This window comes from Panthera pardus, unplaced genomic scaffold (genome assembly GCF_024362965.1).
Source record: "Panthera pardus isolate Hobbes unplaced genomic scaffold, ASM2436296v1 HiC_scaffold_6, whole genome shotgun sequence".
NCBI lineage: Eukaryota > Metazoa > Chordata > Mammalia > Carnivora > Felidae > Panthera > Panthera pardus.
The window spans coordinates 90,197,675-90,220,848 of NW_026526991.1; positions in this window are offsets into that span (position 1 = coordinate 90,197,675).

Consider the following 23,174-nt stretch of genomic DNA (forward strand, 5'->3'; position numbering starts at 1 on the left):
CAAGCAGAGGATTGACTCTGTAATCATCAACTTCTATGGTTTGTAAGATGGAGGCAGCATCAACAGATGTGTGTTCACAAAACAAACACACTAAGAGTTGGTCCTTTTAAGTAGCTCAGAAGTAAATTAAGCATGAACAACATAATGCTACTTAACTTGTAATTGTGACAACCAGAACCAAAAATTATATCCAGGCTGGGCAAGCAGCACGTGTTCTTCCTTCTCTGTAATTATGCTGTTTATTTTCTCACTTTAATAGTCTTTTCTGAGGGAAGCATCCCATTTAGTATTCGTACTCTTTTTATTTCTGTAAGTCTGCATTTTGTCTTCCACAGTATTTAATGTGGACACAATATTGTCTTCTCTTTTGACCTTCTGGGCGGATTGTTGCAAGAAGAAAGTGTTTGATGGGAGTAATTTATGCAAATGTGAGTGTGGGGTCTGCCACTAGGGGGAGAGCAAACACAGTTTGGTGACAGTTGGGAGAAGACAGAAAGGGACTATGTATGGAGAAGCTACTTGCCGTGGACCTTGAGGCTTGCCGTTTTTACCTATGTTGCATGCAATTATGTAATTCTTACAAAAGTTTCCAAGGTAGAGTTTCTTTATTTAAGGATAAGTAGCCTTTCTGCTGGTCAGAACGGCTGTGATTGGCTCCAGGTGATAGAGCTAGAAAGCCAGCATTCCAGCTAGGCGTCTACCATTACTCCCCAGAGAGCTTGCTGGTGTTTTCTGATAGTAGGAAGCAGTTGAGAAGAATTACAATGACAATGGGAAGAAAGGAGTGTTCTGTTATGTCCCCCCTGCCTTCTGACTCTCCCACAACACATCCACACAGACAGACACACCTCCACCCCACAGATGCTCAGGATGAGACTGGCCAGAAATGGGCAGAGGTGGGACCAAGCTGCCAGCCTGGCTGGCTAGTGCTCTTCTAATGTGGTATCTCCTGCCAGAGGCTGACTGATCACTGAGCATTGGAGCTGGAGCACAGCAGGGGTGGAGAGGAAGACACGATCTGGGCATATTTAGTTTATATTACACCTCCACATTTTTTATGTTTGTTACATTATTGTCTATAGTCTTGCTTTAACAAAGGTTATACACGTGTAGTTTAGGGGTAAGATGGCACTTTTCCTAGTTTTTCTGGATGGAATTGCATTTTAAGTGAGGTCATCTGTCAAAGAGTATTATCACCTACTAAGGAGGCTTAAATGGATAGAGGCTAATTTAACAGGGATATGTCCTAAAACATTTTGTATTAGCATACCAAAGAGGTTTTCGTTTTTTTGTTTTTGTTTTTGTTTTTTTTTAGTTTTAATGAACAGAGGACATAAGGATGTATCTGACACCTTATAGTTGACATATGATGCCTGCCTCAATAGCTAATTTATTTTTCCCTATATTGTACCATGCTGAACTGCATTTTCTAGCTATTGATTTTAACCAGAATTATTTTTATTATGCATAAATTACAACAACAACAAAAAACCTAATATAAGTGCCATTCCTCAGAGTTCAAAAGCAGACTGACACTTAGGTCACCTACTTAGAAGTTCAAAGTGGGTTTTTTGGGTTTTTTTTAACATTTTATTTTTTATTTTTGAGGGAAGAGAGAGAAGGAGACACAGAATCCAAAGCAGGCTCTGAGCTGTCAGCACAGGACCTGCTGTGGGGCTGGAACTCATGAGCTGTGAGATCATGACCTGAGCTAAAGTCTGATGCTTAACTGACTGAGCCACCCAGGAGCCCCAAAGAGTTTTTTGTTGGTTTGTTTGTTTGTTTTTTAATTCTGATCTCTTTTTGTTATATATTAAAAACAAAACATCTGCTTTCAGAGAATAGGTATGTGGCATCACGATTATAGAGCATTATAGAGGCAAAGTTAAAAAAAATGTAGCATTTGCAGTACAATACTCATCTGAAGTTGAGTAAGTTAAAAGTTTAATTAAATACAGAAAAAATAAAGAATGCTTTGCTATTTTCCTGTCTCTCTAGATATGTGGAATGTGCATAGCAAATGGTGCACACACACACATTACCAAAAAAAAAAAGAAAGAAAAAGAAAAAAGAAAAAGAAAAAAGTTAGCCCGAGCCAATTTCAGGCTCTCTTATTTAAACAATACTTAATGCAAAAATAATTTCAGTATAGTAAGACATTGTGAGCAATCTCTATTATACACTGTGTAAAATTCAGAAGACATGGCCTCAATTGTATATTCTTTCTTTATTTGCTATTATATAATAGCCTTGACATGTAAAAATCATGTAATCTTTAAACAAACAAACAAAAAGAACAGCCTTTAAATCAAGTTTATTTTGAAGCTTTATTGCTGTTCCTGTGATAATCACATGCTAACAATCGTGAAGCCCGGTTGGAATACTGGGAGATGTCTGCGGCAGGTAAAGTAAATAATCTTGCTCAGCATAAATTCAGCTTCCTTGTGGTCTTCCTTCAGTACTGCTAAAGACTACATTTCCCAGACTTCCTTGTGGCAGGAGTTTTGGATGTAAGTGAGGTTCTACCGATCATGAGCACTCATGTTAAGTCTTGAATTCAGAGCTAATCTAAGTGGAAGAGGGGCCCTACTATCAATATGGTTGGTGTAGAGGAGCCCGCAGCCAGCCTTTTCATGCCTGGATCACAGCAGGCGGAGCATTCTCCAAACTAAAGTTGTCTGATCTCCAGATTCCAGCTAACATTTTGTGATCATGAAGTCACAATTTGGAATATCAGTGCCTTTCTTTAGTTTCTTGATTTTGTTTCAGGCAGTTTAGTGGTCAGTTCTGTGATGTGATTCTGGAATTATTCAAGGATGTCCAAATACTGATTTGTTAGCACTTAATTCCTTTTAAGTACATCTTTGCTGGAGGTACTGCTAAAGCAGTTTCTGTTAGCTACAGTTAGACCTGACTGATCTTGTTTTCACAAAAGTATTCAGTGATAAAATGAGAAGAATCTAAGAATTTCTAAAGACTTTTAAAAAATTACACGTTAGAAGAGTATGAGAGAGAGAGTAAGAGAGAAAGAGAATCCTAATATGCTGTATCTGGACTAGAGTAGAGTAAGAAGATAAAACCTATTGTGACAAAAACCTCTATGACTTTCTTGTCTACAAAAGAAGGACAGTATTGTCCTAAAGAGTCTTTCTTTGTTTTTATTTTTTTTAAGTTGGTAAAATATGACTTTAAAGTTAGTGTTCTTCATCTCAGCATAATAGATTTGTGAATTCCTTCAGGTGGTCTGATACTCTAAAATTAATTGCAAAATGTTGTGTATGTAAATACGGAAAGTTTTCAAGTGAGTGATCTATGTTGGTGATCTCCAGATTTTCAAAAAGTTCCATCATTCAAAAGGAATCCTATGGATCATACATGAAAATCATTCTTTTTACATTATAGTTATACTACTACATGCATGAAAAAAAATCCCTATGCTCATATGATATTGTATTTAATTTTTATTTTAATTTTGTATAAAGCATTCAGGGTAATTCTTTGATTCATCAACACCATACTTGAAGTAAAGAAAAAAAAAAGTCATTGGTTCACTCAGATGGAAATTCGTCTTAAAATCTTGGCAACTTATAGAATTATTTTCTATGATTTGCAATAATTAATTGTAATCATTGTTTTATTAAAAGTTCAAATCAATACAGTCACTACATGGTGGCGTAGCGTAGATGAATCTCATTATGTAAAGTGAAAACAAAGTACCTAGTATGTGATTCCCTTTTTTAAGGTTCAAAAGGAGTCAAAAAAAAAAAAAAAGCTATGATATTTCTTTTGGAATGAAGAGAGCTATTCAAGGGATTTAAGGGGGGGTTCCCTGGCACCAGTAATGTTCTGTATCTTTACCTGGTTGCTGATTATATGGCTGTGTTCTTTTTATGATAATTAACTTCACTTCAAATTAATGATATATTCACTCTTTGTATTATACTCCAATACATTTTACAAATTCCTAAATAAGAAGGTCATTTCTTATATAGATGCTCCAAAAATTGCACCAAGCACTACGTGTATTAACTACCCAGTCAAGTTCTATGGTTTCCCCTTTATTTTACCATGTTTTCCCTCCTGCCTTAAACCCCTCTAATATTCTGCCAGGCATCATCATTGATCTTTAATCATTTTTGAGGTCACACCCGACATTCTAAGGGAAGCAGTCCCTTAATATATTTCCTCTGGACATTAGTTTAAGGAAGCCTGTGGGCTTGCTTGTGAAACAGGTGGAAAGTGGGAGGTAACAATGTTCTCATTTGATCTTTCATTTATTTGATCTTTTATTTAGTGTATGTGTCATTTGATCTTTCATTTATTCAGTATCATCCTCTTCATTTCCAAGACTCAAAAAAATTCTATGAACTAGATTTTGTATTCGTCTCCTTAGTATTTTATTGTCACATATCCCAGAAACAGGAAGATACCTACCTAGTAAATTTTAGTCTGACACGTTCTACTTCTTTATAGACTGAATACACAAAATTAGAATTTCAGATGCTTCTTTCTGGAGATCCATATCTACATTTGAGAAAGGGTGTTACTTGATAAAATGGTGTATATTCTTAGACTGATACCAGGTCTAAAAAGCTAAATTCTTGTAGGTGAAAAATAGTACTTAGAGTGCACATCCTTTTTGCAATCAATAATGACTTTTACAAATCTTTTAAATTTAATGAAACATAAAAATAACTATTAGTTCAAAACAGGATTGAAAGAAATACATATATGACGGTACAATGAGACCCCCTTTTTGAAAAGGTTTTTTTTTTTTTTTAATGTTTATATCTTTTTGAGAGAGACAGGACGACAGAGTGTGAACAGGGGAGGGACAGAGAGAGACAGAAACAGAGAATCCGAAGCAGGCGCCATGTTCTAAACTGTCAGCACAGAGCCCAAGGCAAGTCTTGAACTCAGGAGGCAAGCCATGAGATCATGATCTGAGCTGAAGTCAGATGCTTAACCAACTGAGACACCCAGGTGCCCCAGTAAGATCCCTTTTAAATTTGTATTTAGAAACAATCATAAAATCCTCAATTACAGCTTAATCTACCCTAAATTTTTTGTTTTTTGTTTTTGTTTTTTTACTATGATGATAGCACTTAATTGAAATTGCATTTGAATACAGAGAATCTTATCTCTAGGAACTCCCAATATAATTATGCCAAAATCCTGTCAAGTAAGTGCTCTCCATTTATCTTCTACCCATTGCAACCACAGTAGTTACTCTTTTTATATCACCAACTGATGAATGACATAAGCTAATTCACTTTTCCTAGCATTGTCAATCAGAATAATTAGCGATCCCAAGTAAACTCCAAGGCACATGATTCCTTTTTATGAAAATGTGATTTCAAATTCAAGTTAACTTGGAAAACCCTGCAACGTATAAATGACTCTTGAATACCTGCAGCTCACATCGGTGTACTAAGTTCCAAGAAATTTTTCAGAAATAAAACTTAACTTTCATTAAACATTTTTAAAATGTATCTGCCACAGAAATCTCATTTTGTATAACACTTAAGATTCTACTTATGGGCTCTGCAGAATACACTTTGAATAACTAATATAGAGCACTGAAGGATCATTACTCATTTATGCTATTTCCCAAACACTGTATAGTGGGTGCAGGGTTCCAAGCTTCGTGCCATTGCATATATCCTCATGTGACTTTCTTGATCTTACATTTTTTCTTTCACCTTGAGGGGATGAAGAGGGGCTCACCTTTTATAGTCTGTGGAAAAGTCTTGCATATATCTTTCCCCTGCACAATAATATCCAATTTCTGTGATAACTAATATTTATGATGTTGAAATAAGAGTTTCTAATTATTAATTTTAAAACATAGACAAATGTATACCTTAGAATTTTTTCTAGTTTTCTTAGTTTTCTCTTCCACCAATATTTGTGTTACAATTTTGATGGGAAATTCTTCTTCCTCCAGGTACAAACCTAAGCTTTCCAATGTATATTTAAGTATAAACATTGTAGAATTAGGATATTCTTTTTTAAAAAATATTTATACTTTTACTAACAGTTCTTCTAGCGGTGAATAGAAAAATGATGAGTATGTGGACAAGTATTTACCTACTCACCAGTCAGAAAGAGCAGAAGACAATAGAATAGGAGAAAATTATATGCTGTTCAAGGTAGTCCAAATAAAACAATGACCTTCATGCTGCCTAGCACAAGGGAGTTTATTCATATTATTTTCTATGTTCATGTAACAATAATTCAAATGGCATCCCTAGACTTATCAATGTGTTGGAAATATACATAATCTTTCAAAGGAAATAACTATACTTATAATAATTCAAAGGAAATATTCATAATCTTTTGTGTCAAAAGAGGAATTTCAAAGAGTGAAGTAGTTAAGATTATGTACCCAAATCCTGGTTCTGAGACTCTCTCTGACCCAGTTCTCTGATATCAAAAATGATAATAGTAATGGTATTTAAATCATTTAATGCTAAGGAAAAAACCTGATATAATGACTATTACTTTTATTAGTTCCAAATACTTTCTGTAGTTACTGATGCTTAAGGACATATTTGGAGTTGTGAGATGACCTGATACCCATTATTTATTCATTAGAACAGCAAATACAAGGTGCTTACAATGTATTTTGTAAAGTTCTGAGAATTTAAAACACTGCAGTGATCATGCTGCCAGCATCTCTGCTGCCAGCTCACACACTAGTTAGAAATAGGTAGACAACAGGGGAACCTGGATGGCTCAGTCAGTTAAGCGTCCAACTTCGGCTGAAGTCATGACCTCACGGTTCTGAGTTCAAACCTCACACTGGGGCTCTGTGCTGACAGCTCAGAGCCTGAAGCCTGCTTCAGATTCTCTCTCTCTTTCTCTCTCTCTGCTCGTCCCTTGCTCACACACTCTCTCTCTCAAAACTACATAAATATTTTAAAAATTAAAAAAAGAAGTAGGTAGATAATAAATAATTTGAATGTGATGAGACCCAAATAAGATATCTGCCGTCTGAGAAAACAGCAACTATAAAAATGGAAGAAGAGAGTATGTGGGAAAGTATTTACTTCTAGTCAGAGAAAGCAGAAAATAATGTAAGGGTGTGGGGAGCCTGAGTGGCTCAGTTGGTTAAGCATCCGACTCCTGATTTCCGCTCAGGTCTCGATCTCATGGTTTGTGAGTTTAAACCTCATGGTGGGCTCTGGGCTGACAGTGCAGACCCTGATCAGGATTCTCTCTCTTCCTCTCTCTGCCCTTCCCACGCTCACTCTCTCTCAAAAATAAATAAACCTAAAAAATAAAAAATAAGTAAAAAATGAAGGGTGTATTTGAGAATCCAGAAGAAATCCCATGTAGCTAGGCACTTATGAACTTAAAGATATGAAGTTATCAGTTAATAAAACAGATGTTTTTTATCTGTTAATAAAACATGATTTTCATCTTTGTGGATGTCATTGACTAGTATAATATTAACATTTTAATTTTAATTTTTTTTTTTTAACGTTTATTTATTTTTGAGACAGAGAGAGAGACAGAGCATGAATGGGGGAGGGGCAGGGAGAGAGGGAGACACAGAATCGGAAGCAGGCTCCAGGCTCTGAGCCATCAGCCCAGAGCCCGATGCGGGGCTCGAACCCACAGACTGTGAGATCGTGACCTGAGCTGAAAGTCGGACGCTCAACCGACTGAGCCACCCAGGCGCCCCACATTTTAATTTTAAGAAGTTTCATTGGGTTGAAAAAAATCCCAAATGAAGAGCTAATGAATTGGCGTGTGGAATATTAAATTAAAGGATTAAAATATGGTCTGGTAGAGGAAAATTAATGCAGGTGTTGCATATGACATTTAATTTCTTCAAATGTGTTTGCTCTGTCAGATGGAGCTGGTCACAATTGTCTTGCCTACTTCATAGGGTATTGGGAGGATTGAATCTAATGATATATCAAGAACATTTTGCAAAATAGAAAATGGTAAGCCATTGGAAATTATTGTTACAAATGCCTGATTTTTTTCCTATAAGGTGGTTTACTACCTCATCTCTTTCTGGTCTATTACTATGTCATTGAGGCCTATTCCATTATACTTTTTAAGGTAAAAACAATCTCTAGGCATCTCCTTCAACCTTAAATGATTGTATTTTTTTCCATAGCATTTATATACTTATCACCTTCAATATAACACAGGGAAGGTAGGATTTCCTGCCTATACTATCACTGCATTATCCTCCGTATCTAGAAAAGTATCTGGCATGAAGCCAGCAGTCAATACATATTTGTTGTGTGAATGAATCAATGGAAAAAGGGTGTAGTTTACAGATCACCATTAACTTCTTTGTAAGCATTTTTTTTTTTTTGCATTTTTAGTTAATGTATGTTTAAAGAGACAAGGAAAGAAAGAGTTTTTCTCAAGGTCAAAAGCAGACAAGGCAGAGAGGAAAGAAGAATGGCCCAGGGAACACTCTTCTCTTGATTCTCTTTACCTGGCATCAAAACACTTCTCTGGATCTCCTCTGTCAACTATACACCATTATACCTTTTTACCCTACTTTACAATTGGTTAAGGGGATGCAACTGATGTGGAGTATGAAAACTCTTTGAAATTATCCATCTGGCTTATGCAAATATAAAGGATATTGTCATAAAGATAACCAAGCTGAAATAAAAAGTAGATACCTAGAAACCTGTGCCAAGGAGTACCAGTACCAGTGTTTAACAATTCTCTACAAGCTAAGTTAGCCTTAACACCGTTCAACTTCATACAGTGCTTAAGAGAAAAACAAAACTACTTCCTAATTGAAATAGTGATCTTATTTTAAAAGTTGTTTACCATATACTGTATTTCAACTCTAATGATTGGATTTTACTCCTTTAATCAAGATAGTATATTAAAAGAATGAGTAGGGCTTTTTTATGCTAAGCAAATTATACTAGAAACTACTTTGTAATTTGTGATTGTGCATGATTCTGATAGTGAGGAAATTTCATTACAGGTAGGTTGAAAAACCAGAATGCATGTGCATTTGCATGTCTGGATGCAGGTAAATAAATAGTAAAGCTCATTGATAACAGAGGCCATTATAATTTGAATAAGTTATATTCTTTCTAGGAGAGATAAAGGGTAATGAAAGACAATTCAGAGCCAGTTTGTTATTACTTCATCAAATACCTCAGCCTCCAGCTGATAAAACTCACTTGTATGGTTCCCTTGAGACATTAACGACAACAATGCTGCCAACCATTTGTAGTGATTTCTAAAATCATTAATATCACCATTAAATGGGTTTGTGATGTAGTATAACACAGGGTAGAGCCAGAGGTGAAACTACTACATACGCTTTCATAAAACCATAAGAAGTGAGTTATGAGAGACAATCAAATGAATTGTATTCAGCCTGGACAGATGCAATGAAAAGATAATTTCCCAGTGACACTAACAACAGGTCTTAATAACATATTAATTATGTTACTTATAAAAACTCAGACTTATTTAGTAACTTAATTTGCTTAAATCTTACTAACCATATTTTAAAATAAGTACTTCTGCAAACCCTAATTATATTAACTGTTTATAGATTATACTAATATTTATTGTCTTTATTGCTCCTTAGCATATCAATTCATTGTATATAATCCTTCCTGACCATAGATCCACAGATAGTTATTTCTGAAATAGATGATCTACTCCAAAGATGGGACAAAGGGTCATTTTGCATTTTGTCCTTTTTTAGTGTAGTATCTGTTCAATAAGAGAGTAGGTCTCATTGTGCCAGCATTCATTTGGGTGTGACGTAAAATACACAATTTTTTTTTAAGTCCATAAATAAAGAAATAGTGATGGACACACTAGAAGCAGATATCTAAGATTAGATATACAAGCTTGAATCTAACATCCAGATACCACTTTGAAAGTTGTTCTCATTTTAAGTTCCAAACTACTTACTCTTCAGTAATTTCCTGAACCTTACTGTCACGACAGCTTTTAGTTCTTGATTTCTTTCCTGTTGACTATTAACTGTGACTGCAACGCAATAGAACACATCATTTTAAAGTGAGGGTTTTTAGGGGAGGAGCAAAATACCAAGTTTCTGAAAATATGAGGGTTGTTGATGAAAAAAAGTAATAAAGCTATTATAAGATAAAATATTCTTTCAGAAGAAAAATTTTTATTGACATAATTTATTTCACTAAAAACATTTAGTTACATGCAACCATAGGTCAAACTGCTTAACATTTTACATATGCCTATATAAAATAAAAGAGAATATTCTGGATATCTTACAAAGCCTATAGACCTTATCACGTAGCTACCAACACTTGTTATGTCATCTCATTTTTATTTTTTTATTTTTTATATTTTTTTATTTTTGAGAGGCTGAAAGAGAAAGAGAGAGTACTAGTGGGGTAGGGGCGGAGAGAGGGAGACAGAGGATCTGAAGTGGGCCCTGCACTGACAGCAGAGAGCCCAACGCGGGGCTCAAACTCATGAACTGTGAGATCATGACCTGAGCCGAAGTCGGACACTTAACTGACTGAGCTACCCAAGCGCCCCAAGTCATTTCATTTATATATTTATTTTCTACTGCTCTCACTGAACGTGAAAAAATTAACTGACCATGGCCCGAGCAAAACCCTCTGCTTTTTCATAGACTGCTTTTGGATGTAGTTGCTTGTGAATCCACAAACTAATCTGTTAAGCTTGGCATTTAACAGTTTACTTTTTTGGGTAAAATTTAACCTCAGAATGAATACTCAGTTCTTTTGTCTTACCTCTGCCTGCTTCTGGCCTTGTCACTCTTCAGCTCCTGTGGTCAGGAGAGGCTTTTCAACCATATCTTTGTCAGTTTTCATCACAAATGCTCTCTTCAGGGTTCCTGGCCCCAGCAGGGAGTCTTTGATTTTGTTCCTACCTGAGCTTTAGTCGATTACCTATTGTATCCTCAGCTTATTTATCTTGGTTTCAACCTTTAGCCTCAGTAATGAATTGTTTACCAGATTCCAGCTCCGATTTGCTGGCTCTGACACCTGACTCACTGGGCAGCTCATACCAGGACATTACTGCAGACCTTGGCAGCCTGCCCCCATTATGCCACACGAGTCCAAGTCCAAACCGCCTGAATATTCCATGCTTCTCTCCAGGCTCACACTTCACAGCACTGACATTAATGTTGTCTGGTGTTTGTGTCTAAGAAACTCTACCAGAGTCACCTTACAATGACGACCACACACATGTTATGATTTATCTAAAATAGCATAAAATATGCTATCCATCATCCTTAAAATATGTTTTTCCATCATCAAAGAACACATCTTACAGTTTCCCCTGTTTCTATGCCTTCACTTACTGGCATTTATTCTTCTGCATCACATTTAGTATCTAGTTTTTTCTCCTTGTTTTTCTCCGCTGTTCAAAACTGATGGTTATTTTACTTCTTAAATACTTCTTGAAATTATTTCTTCTCTCTAGCCCTATTTGCCATTGCTGCCATTCAGGATCTTACTGTTTCTCATCTGGACTGTTCCAGGGGTTTCTTACTAGTTTTTATGGCTTTAGTCTTACTCCTTTGAATGTCATCTTCCAACCAGGTGCCATATTAGTCTTTCTAAATGGCTTATCTGACCTTATCAATAATTATTTAACATCTTTCAAAAGCATCTTCTTACTTGCAAAATAGATAGATGATATAGATAGATAGATAGATGATAAATAGATGATAGATAGAATAAAAAAATCAGGAGATAGTCTTAAATTACAATGACCATAGAATTGATTGTCCAAAGTGAGACACATATGAGTGAAGGGGAATGCAATTTCTAGTTGCATCAGCAAAAACGAGCAGAAACTTAGTAAATGGAAATATGTGGTTGTCCAGATTAAGATGCTTTCTATGGCCTGGTGTCTGATTTCTTTTCCAGTCTCAACTTTTCTGATCCTAATCTCAAAATGCAAGTTCACCTTTACTATCCCATATCCCATCCGCCTTTACTATCCCAGATCTCAAAGCAGTCTTTCATGCTGTCTCATTTCTTTGGATTATTTTCCTTCACTCATCCTTTACATGGTTAATGCCTAAGTGCTCTTTAACACTGAAGTTATGCTTCATTTACTCTAGGAAGCTGTCCTTGACTCCTTCAGGGTATAGTGTCAAATAATATCACATGTTTGTGCCTATTATATTGCTATTTAATTGTTTTTCCTGTCCATCTTTTCTGCTAAACTTTGAGATCTCCATCTCCCCAAGGGAAGAGACTTTCTTTTTTATTTCTGCAAACTTACAGTAACAAATTAGTAGTAGTAGTATTTATGGATATTCTGCAAGCGTATCTTGTTTTATTGTGTTTGTTCTGTTGTGCTTCTCAGATATTGTGTTTTCTCCAAATTGACAGTTTGTGGTAACCCTGTGCCAAGCAAATCTATCTGCACCACTTTTCCAACAGCACTTTCTCACTTTGAGTCTCCGTGCCATGTTTTGGTAATTCTTGCAATATTTCAAATATTTCATTATTATTATATTTGAGTGGGTAAAACTTTACCAGATAAAACTTTAACAGATGAGGAATTGTTTCTTATGGATGAGCAAAGAAAGTGATTTCTTTTTTTTAAAGTTTTTATTTATTTATTTTGAGAGAGAGAGCAGGGGAGCACCAGAGACAGAGGGAGAGAGACAATCCCAAGCAGGCTCCATGCTGTCAGCGCAGAGCCAGGCATGGGGCTCAGTCTCACAAACTGTGAGCTCATGTCCTGAGCTGAAATCAAGAGTCAATGCTTAAGGGACTGAGTCACCCAGGTACCCCAAAAGTGGTTTCTTGAGTTTGAATCTACTTCTGGTGAAGAATCTGTGAAGACTGTTGAAAGGATTGTTGAAAGGATTTAGAATATTCTATAAATTTGGCCATAAAGCGGTGGACAGAGTTTGAGAGGATCGCCTCCAATTTGGAGAGAGTTCTACTGTGGATGAAATGCTATCAAATAGCGTCACATGTACAGAGAAATCACTCATTAAAAGGAGATTCTATTGATGCAGCAAACTTCATTGTCTTATTTTAAGAAATTGCCACAGCCACCTCAACCTTTAGTAGCTACCACCCTGATCAGCAGCCATCAACATGGAGGTGAGAGCCTCCACCAGTAGAAAGATTATGACTTGCTGAAAGCTCAGATTATCATTAGTATTTTTTAGCAATAAAGTATTTTTAATTAAAATATTTATTTTTTAGACATAATGCTACTGAACCCTTAATAGGCTATAGTACAGTTCAGCATAAACATATATGCACAGGGAAACAAAAAAATCACTTGACTTGCTTTATTGTGATACTTGCTTTATTGCAATGATCTGGAACCAACTGTGATATCTTCAAGGTATGCCTGCATAGATATGAAAAAGACACCACACTTGAAGTCTGTTGGAGAGACAGATAGATAATAGTACAGTATTAATGGAGAGTATGTTCTAAAAAATTAAAGAAGGTTTAAGAAAATGGGTGGAATCTGGACCTTATCTTGAGGTGGAGTATGAGTTTGATAGGTAGAATAAGTAGAGGAAGGCAGCAATGTATGTGTCTTCTGATGAAGAGATGAAGAGAAACTCCACTTACTTGATCAAATCATCAGACTCAACCCTGGTCATCAATGAGGTTATGATATATAGGTATTATTGTCTGTCAAGTTTCTGAAGATTATTTAATAATGTCCTCCCTGCTCCCAAGAGAAATTTGTTTAAAAAACAACATGTCAAAAATTTCAAGAAGAGGAATTATTGATTCACAAAAACTTGGAAGTTGTGAATTTCAAATGTACTACATTTCCTCTCTTGAGAGGTCAAAGAGAAGAGTTGCAGGGAGTAGATACAGCTGTATATATATATGTATATATATGTATACATATATGTGTATATACATGTATATATATATATACATATATATATATATATATACACACACACACACACACAGAGATAGAAAGAGGGAGAAAAATTATATATATATATATATATATATATATCACAAGCATGTGTGCACAGAGAAACACATACACACTCAGATTATTGCATATTAAAACAAAACTTGGTGCACCTGGGTGACTCAGATGGTTGAGCATCTGACTGTTGGTATTGGCTCAGGTCATGATCTCATGGTTTGTGGGATCAAGCCCCAAGACTGTCTCTGTGCTGGTACAGCAGAGCCTGCTTGAGATTTTCTCTCTCCCTCTGTCTCTGCCCCTCCCCTGCTTGCACTATTTCTGTCTTTCTCAATAAATAAAACTTTTAAAAAATTAAAAAAAAAAAAAAAAAAAAAAAACAAATGTTGTGGATGCCTGGGTGGCTCAGTCGGTTAAGCCTTTGACTCTTGATTTTGACTCAGGTCATGATCCCATGGTCATGGGATAAAGTCCCACATCAGGCTCCACGCTGAGTCTGAATTAAAAAACTCTCTCTCTGTCTCTAAAATAAAATAATATTAAAAAAAAACTTGGCTTGTCAATATACCAGCTGGAAGTTTAGTCTGCACGTAATTATTCACATGTCCAAGACACCTGAAAATTTCATTGTGTATATAGAATATTAAGCATGTTTTGTGTTTAGATTTCTTACTATGGAAGTGTTTTGGTTTTCAGTGCTGTAAAATTTTTTGGATCAGTAAAAATCATACACCACTGGCACTTTAAAACACAGATCCTAACTGCTATTTCTCTTTAAACTGTAGGATTTGTATATTGTAAATAAGTAGAGAACAAGTTTTATTAATTTAGTAGAAACTTGAAGATTCACACAATAGGAAGGACGACCTGGATTTAAAATGGTTAAAAGAAAGAAATTCACCACCATTTATAAAACCCTTGACATTTGTGACATGTACAACTCTTAAAATAGAAAATACTTGCAAAAAGGTCTATCCACAGGATGCCCGGGTGACTCAGTCAGTTAAGCAACCAACCCTTGAATTCGTGTCAGGTCACAATCTCATGGTTCTTGGTTCATGAGATAGAACACTACGTTGGGCTCTGCACTGACAGTGCAGGGCCTGCTTGGGATTCTCTCCCTCTGTCTTGCCCCTCCTCTGTATGCTGTCTCTCTCAAATTAAATAAAGAAATAACTTTAAAAAATGTCTATCCAAAAATAATGCACTAAACTTTGGGCATGAATTGGCACAAATACAGCATTTTATAAACATAAGAAAAGTTAGAAGAAACACTTTTGATGCATACATATTTTGGTTTTCTGGCTTTTGTGATTTGGGTCTGCATCCAGAGAATATGCATTTATTTCTAGTTTTTATCATACCATAAAAAATACCTTAGAAATAGTAGACAATCACAAAAGATGTTTTAAAATTTATTTAGTCAATTACTTTTTTAATTACGTGAACATAAGCTATTTTCTTATTTAAACAATAATGCCAGCTCTTCTATCCATTGCTGGAATAGCAAATTCACAGGGCTGATGGTTATCGCATTGAAGAAGCAAACAATATTGTAGAAATTGTAGTATGTTTTTCTATGAGATCAAGTTAATCAGCTAATGGCTTCAATAAAAATATGGAGAGTCATCCATTTGTTTATACTATTTCCAAACAACTGTTTGTTCTCATGATTGCAAAGTCATTAGATAGTGTACGTATTGTGTAATCACATCATGTTTCAAAGATCTGGACTCACACCATTCAAGCAGACTTCAGTTACAGTAACTTTCAGGTTTGCTGAGTAGATGTTAATTATAAAAAATTAATGGGCAAAAATTTTGACCAGACACTTCACCAAAGAAGATATATGGATAGCAATAAGCACATGAAAAGATGCTGAGTATCATTAGTTATTAGGGGAATGCAAATTAAAGCCACAATGAGAAATCACTACACACCTATTATAATGTCCAAAATTAATTGTCATACCAAAAGTTGGCAAACATGTAGAGAAACTGGAACTTTTGAAGTTGGTTGATGGAAGGTAAATACGTGCAACCACTTTTGAAAACAATTTGATAGTTTTTTAAAATGTTAAACATACACTTGGGGCACCTGGGTGGCTCAGTCGTTTGAGTATCCAACTTTGGCTCAGGTCATGATCTCACGGTTCATGGATTCAAGCCCTGGATGGGGGTTGACACCTGAGAGCCTGGAGCCTGCTTCGGATTCTGTGTCTCCCTCTCTCTCTGTGCCTCCCTTGTTTGCACTCTGTCTCTCTCTCTCTTTCAAAATAAATGAAAAACATTTTTTAAAAATTAAAAAAAAAACCTTCAACATATACCTACCATAAGATGTGGACTTTTCATTGCCACGTATTTACCTAGAGAAATGAAGATGTATGTACATGCAAATACTTCAAATGTTCGTGGAAGGTTTATTTGTAACTGAAAACAACTCAAATCGTTATAAAAAGGTGAATGAATTTTTTAAAGTGTGGTATACCCATGCAACGGACTATTATCCAGTAATAATAAAAAAAGAGATCCACTTATATATACTTCATAGGTGAATAACAAAATAATTATGTTGAATAAAATAAATCATGAAGAAGAGTACATGTTGTATGGTTTCATTTATGCAAAATTCCAGCAAATGAAAACTAGACCGTAGTGACAGATGGCAGATCTGTGATTGCTTGGGGTAGGAGTGGAGGGTGGGCTAGGGAGGAGTGGGAAGGGATACTGGGAGAATCACAACAGGGCACCTTGGGGCACAATGGACAGTTTCACTATCTTGACAGTGGCAATGACTTCATTCAGTGGCAATGTACACATATGACAAAATTCATCAAAATATACACCTCAAATATGTGCAGTTTATTATATGTCACTGGCAGAGGGATATGGGTCAAAGGGATTGAAGGAAAACAGTTTGTGAGACATTGGGTAATCCATGATCCGTGGTGCAAATTACCTTTCTTCCTTTTATTGTCCTTTCACATTTGACTATGAATGGATGAGGGTATTGGCATATTAGTGAAAAGAAAATCAATTTGAGGATATAGAATTCCTAACTTTAAATATCAAGGAACCTGCAGATACCCTCCATTAGCAAAAGTGGACCTTGGCTCACAGTGAAGAAATGTCAGATGACTTGACTTTCATTCTCTACCAACACCAGATGGTCTTCAAAAGACTCAGAAATACAGTTTCAACAAAAAGAATGCCCAGGACTTTGTAGTTACCTGAGATCAATGTTATTTCTTACAAACAATCATTATATAAACAAATACATATTGCAGGTGTAGATTTATGAATACTTAGGCAACCTGTACAATGATAATTCTCTTGTCTGACTTACCAGAATAAAAGAATAAATTCTTTTACAATATGATTCTTACTTCACATAGAGGTCACTTAGAAAAATAATTTAACCTTTATAATCTGACAGGACAGATTGTTAAAAACAAAAAGAAAAGAAAACATGTTACCCAAATGTAGCTACTAGGTCTATAGATTGCCATTGGCCATGTTAGTAAGTTTCAAATGATGTAAACGTAGAAACATATATTTTTAGACTTTTCTCAAAACACAATGGTATAATCTTATATACCAATTCACCGATATGTAAAGTAACACAGTCTCTTCCAGCTTCATTTAATTACAAAGCATGGACCTGCTTCTTTTTAATAAAGTTAGCTTTCCAGATTTGTATTTAATGCTTTTACGTATTTAATTAATTTGATGTCGAATATCCAAATATTTGGTTTGTACCTATATGCTCTTTGTTTACTGTGTTCTCAATTTTTTTTTTAATCTGAATGTCTTTGGTGACAAATACACAGAGCCCAAGGATAGTTAAAGCATAAGACTGAGAGTCATAAATCTAACTTCTATCCTTTTCTTTGTCATAACTGGCAGTAACCTTGAGGAAATCACTTAATCTCTCTGTGCCTCCATCACTTCACTATAAAACTTGGATAATGATACTTATCTCACTGGATAAGTGGGAGATGTTAATGTTTGTAAAGCTTTTGAGATCTTTAGATAAAGTAAACTAGCACAGAATTGTTAACATAAAGAAATCACTATTGTTATGTTTCTTCCTCTAATAATTTCAAGATATTTACAGGTAGACTGATATATCTCTCTATATATAAATGTATCATTACAAGTACTTCATCCATGTTACTTTAAATTAGTCACTGGAAAATGTAACTTACTAGATGTAGAATGGTTTTGGTGTAATGCATGCCAATTTTCATTAAAATGAATAAATTTCCATTTTACCTGTCATTCTTCAGGTATGAGATTCTTATATATAATAAATACATTTTTATAGAATATACCTTATTCACCTGCCTTACCTAGGTCCAAAGAATCACAACCCTGAATTGTTCTTAATGCTCAATTTCTAGTGTTTACACATTTTTCAAACATTAATTATTGAAGTATATAAACATTCAGAATCTTTGTACTATACATTTCATGTTTTCTCAAATCATGTATTAATTTTATTCAGATGACTCCAATTATTCCAAAAAAGGAGAAAGGACTATAGGAAGTGTAGTTCAAGGGATATAATGATAAACTGGACAAAGTTTCTGTACTAAAGGATGCTATACTATAGTGAAATACACAACTCCCTCTAATACATACCCTGAGAAGATGTGATGATATAAACTAAAAATGAGAAAAATATAGGAGTAACAAATCCTGGCTGGGGGAATCTGAAAAACCTTTAAGACAAAGACGTGAGTTTAATGTGGGCATAGAAAGTTAAATGCTTAGGATGGCTTTGTGGGAAGAAAAGAACAGGGGTTCAAAAGAGGTCATTCTAGGCAGATACAGCAATTTGAACTATAACATCAATGGAGATGACTGCATTCAAGAATAGCAGAAGCCAGATAGCAGCACATAATTGTCAACAGCAAGGTGTATGCAATTACTGTAATGAGTAGGCAGCAAGATCGGAATAGCCAGCAAGAGGCCATCCACACACAGGAATATGTGATGAGGGTGAATAAACCATTATGTTATTAGGAGTAAGGAGATGGTTAGCCAATAAGGTCATTATTTTGACTAAACATCAGAAACAATAAACAATTGGTGAGCAGAATGCTGATGTCAGTTACCACAGTAGAAAATCATAATCCAGTTTCCTGACTTGCAATATATCTTCTAAGGGCTAATAGATATATTAGGAAGTTAAGCAATACTGAGGTACATAAAACACCATTATGACCCTCCATGAGAGGCAGGGAATACACAGGTCAGATGATAAATGCATTCTTGCCCTAAGTTTGCTTCCTAGTGAATCCAAAGGGTATGAGTACCAAACACTGGTCATCTTTCTAGTCATGGATTTGTAATTAACATGAACACATTTAGCAGCTGACAGAACCCTCACACTAGCTAGCTGTGGAATGAGAACCTAGATTTTACTGTAGGGAGGCCAGGAGGAATCCTTTGAAACTACATACATCCTTGACCCACATAGAAAATCAGAAGCAATACAGTATCTCAAGTTGAATGGTAGCAATTAGTGCTACTCTGGAAGAAGACTTAGGTGTGGTAGTCTTATCATACCACTGTTTATTTCACCGAAGGTCCTTAAGATGAGTAAATAATAGAAGGCTGTATTAAGCTAAACAAGTGATAGCCCCAATCTTAGCTGATATGCTGAATATGGATTTGGTACTAGAACAAATCAACAAAGCCTCTGGCACTTTAAGGTAGCTATTGATTTGGTGAATATGTTGTTTTCATCCCTACAAAGGAAGAGGGTCAGAGCAATCTGTATTCCCTTGAAATGGGCAGCAATATACCTTCATTGTTTTATGCTATAGCTATAATTGTTTTCTTGCTCTTTGTCACAATATCGTCCAAAGTAAACTTGATCATCTGGATATTCTAGTAAACCTCAAATCGTTCTCTTAAACTGATGACTTTATTTTAATCATATTCAGGAAGCAAGGAATGGAAAGAACTGTGGGAAAATAAGAGACACGAGCACCATAGGTTAGAAAATAAACCCTGCGGAGACCCAGGGACTACCTTGTTAGTGAATATTGTAGAAGTACAATGATCTAGTATATCCCATCTAAGATAAAGAGCAAGTCATTGCTTCTTGGAACTCCTATCTTTAAGAAAGATACACAGTGCTAGGTGGGCCTCTTGGGATATTTGGGACATTAATAATGCATTTAATGACTCAGAAGACCACAAGTATAGAGTAGAAAAGAGACAAAGAGAGAGCTCTGCACAGATTAGGGCTTTGGAATGAATAACATGTGATAAAATGAGAACACCAAGTCTCATTTCTGGCAAGTCCCAAGGAAAAGTCTAAGAATTTAGCAGCAGAGACCCCTAGGTTACTGCTCCAAAACCATGTTCTCTGCAGCAGGGACCTATTTATCATTCAAAGTCCAGCTTCTGGCATGCAACTGGGCCCTTAGACACACACAGGCATCTATCAAGAGATACAGAAAGTGTTTCATAGGAGACAGGGAGGCAAAGAACGCAATACTCTCCTGGAATAATATACTGATAGCGAAAATTGTATTATCGTAAGAGAGAGGGTTGATGCTACATAATGAGGACCAGTAAGAGTGTATCTGGAAATCAGAGAATTCACTATGGCTTCTTTGTCCATGTCCCACAATGGGCAATTTTAGCAATAATGGCTTGAAAAGACATCATAACCAGTGGTCGTTCCTCTCAGAAATTAAGGTCTGAGTTACTCCACTAGGCAATAAATTTAGGGCAATGGAAGTGCTGGCCATGGATGAAGTACATGTTGAATGAGTGGTATGGGAGCTATAAGAACATATTCTTATGGGACACGAGTGAGTCTTTGCCGTGCAAGGAGTACACTGTAGCAGATAGTTTTGATATCCTACCCATATCCTTTTGAGCTTTCCTAGGGCACTAGCTCTCGGTCTATCTTCCAGTCATTCAAGTTTCTTTATGATTGGACTCCACTATGTCCACTTGCCAGGCAGAAAACAAGTACTAGAAATTTCCATCCACCCCAGGAATAACAGTCCACCAATGACTGACAGAACTTGTTAAATAAATACCCCGGGTCCCTTAATCTGTGGGAAACAATTTTGAAGCACACAATCTGCACTGACTTTCAGATTCCCTCAACTTTACCTCCACATTTTACCCCCAGATGTTCTGTGGTTCCATCTCCTAAATGATTTTACTATCAAATTTTTGTTTCTGGATTTTCTACAAGTGGAATGCAAACAAAGAAAATATATGTAATTATTTGAAGTAATTTGTTACAGGTTAATAGGAAACTGGTCCTGGGACAAGAATTATATTCCAGAAGAGCCTCTTTTCAGTTTATGAAAGTTGTGTGCAACTCTATTGTACGATTCCTTTGGCAAAAGTCAGGACCAGAGCCTGATTTTTCTATTATCTTTTCTTTTCTAGATTTCTTTTCACTATAATATATTGATTTTCTTTTTTTAAGGAAAATAAATTTGTGTTTATAATTAAAAAAATATTAATTCAAAGATAAGATTATATGACAAGAACCTTGCTCTTCTTACTAACAGTCTTGCAATGCTAATATTTTGCTAATTTTCTTTTTAAATAATGCTTGATTCTTCTAAGTTATGCCATTCTCAAATGGAATCTTATTCCTTTGTTTTCTCTTTAGATATTAAAAATATGATTTTATGCCTATTAAAGCAATCAGCCATTTGCAGGTTACTGGTGATACGGTAGTAAACAATAACACTGTCCCTACTCATTTGCATTTAAAGTATAGGGAGGAAACAGACATTAATCACAGATCACATGCATAAATGTACCTATCTAATAGAAACAATGGGAACATAGACAGAGAATCATGGTCAGGAAGTCTCCCTGAGGGAGGACCGTTTGAGCTGAAGTCTGATTTGAAGAAAAGCAGGGCAGAGCCTAGGCATAGGAAATAGTGTGCAAAGGTACTTTGGTTAGGAGGAGTAGAAAACACTGAGTGCCAGAAAGTTGGTGTGACTGAGATGTGAAGAAAAGGAGAAAGCATGATAACAAATAAGAATGGGAAATGGATCAAGATCTTTCAAAGAAATTGAAAGCCAAATACTTTTTAAATAATGGAGATGGTTGTGTTAGGGTAATGTGATCAGATTTGCATTTTGTAATGACCACTTTGGCTAAAATACAGGTGTGGAATTGGAAGCACTGAGATGAATGACAGACTGGTTAAGAGTCCATAATTGTCCACATGAGAAATGATTTCTTCACGTAAAGTGATGATGCTAAGGAAAGAGAGTAATGTGCAAATGTAACAAAACTTAAATCTAACAGTATTTAAAAGGAAAATGTAACGGGACTTCCTGATACATTTAAAATGGGGAATATTGGCCTATGCAAGAAGATGAATGGTTAAGTACTGTAACAAAAACTTTGGAGGACAACGATTTCAGGGCAAAGATTATGAAATTAGGCATAGATATGTTGAGCTTGAAGGGCTTTGTGAAATCTAAGTAATACTTTTTAGCAAACAGTAGCTTAAGACAGCTGGAGTTCAAAGAGGTTTGGCTCAAAGTTAGGCATTTGGGAATCATAAGCAAATGTATATATGGTGCGTGAAGTTATACGTGAATTTATGTGGAGGAGGTTGGCTATAGAGGAAGTACAGCAGAAAAAGAGATTACCTTTGAAATGCTGTACTGATGTCTTCTCTATTCACCCACTTCTGTTTATGACAGACTTCTGTTACAGCCTTCTCACTTTCTGTCTGCATATCACCTATTGCTTCTCAATATATTTTTTTCTTTTAAAAAAATGTTTAGGTATGTGTTTTTGAGAGAGAGAGAGACAGAGACAGAGACAGAGAGAGACAGAGAGAATCCCAAGCAGGCTCCATGCTGTCAGCACAACCCCCCCTGATGTGGGACTCTATCTCATGAACCATGTGATCAGGACCTGAGCCAAAATCAAGAGTCAGATGCTTAACTGACTGAGTCACCCAGGAGCCCCATCAATATGTTTTTCAAGTTTATTTGATACAATTGTTGCTGCTACAGGTGTTGATAATCAAAACAACAAATGTCATGATAATCATAATACAAATAATGGCAGGTAACATATATGGCCTGTAAAAAAATGATCAGAAGGTTTATATGAACGAAAAAATTTAATCTTTATAACACATTATGAGGGCAGGTATCTTTAGTTGATTTCCAGTTCACAAATAAAAACAACTAAGTCACAGTGAGGTTAAGTATTTTTTTTTTATGATTACATATTAGAAAGCAATAAAGTGCA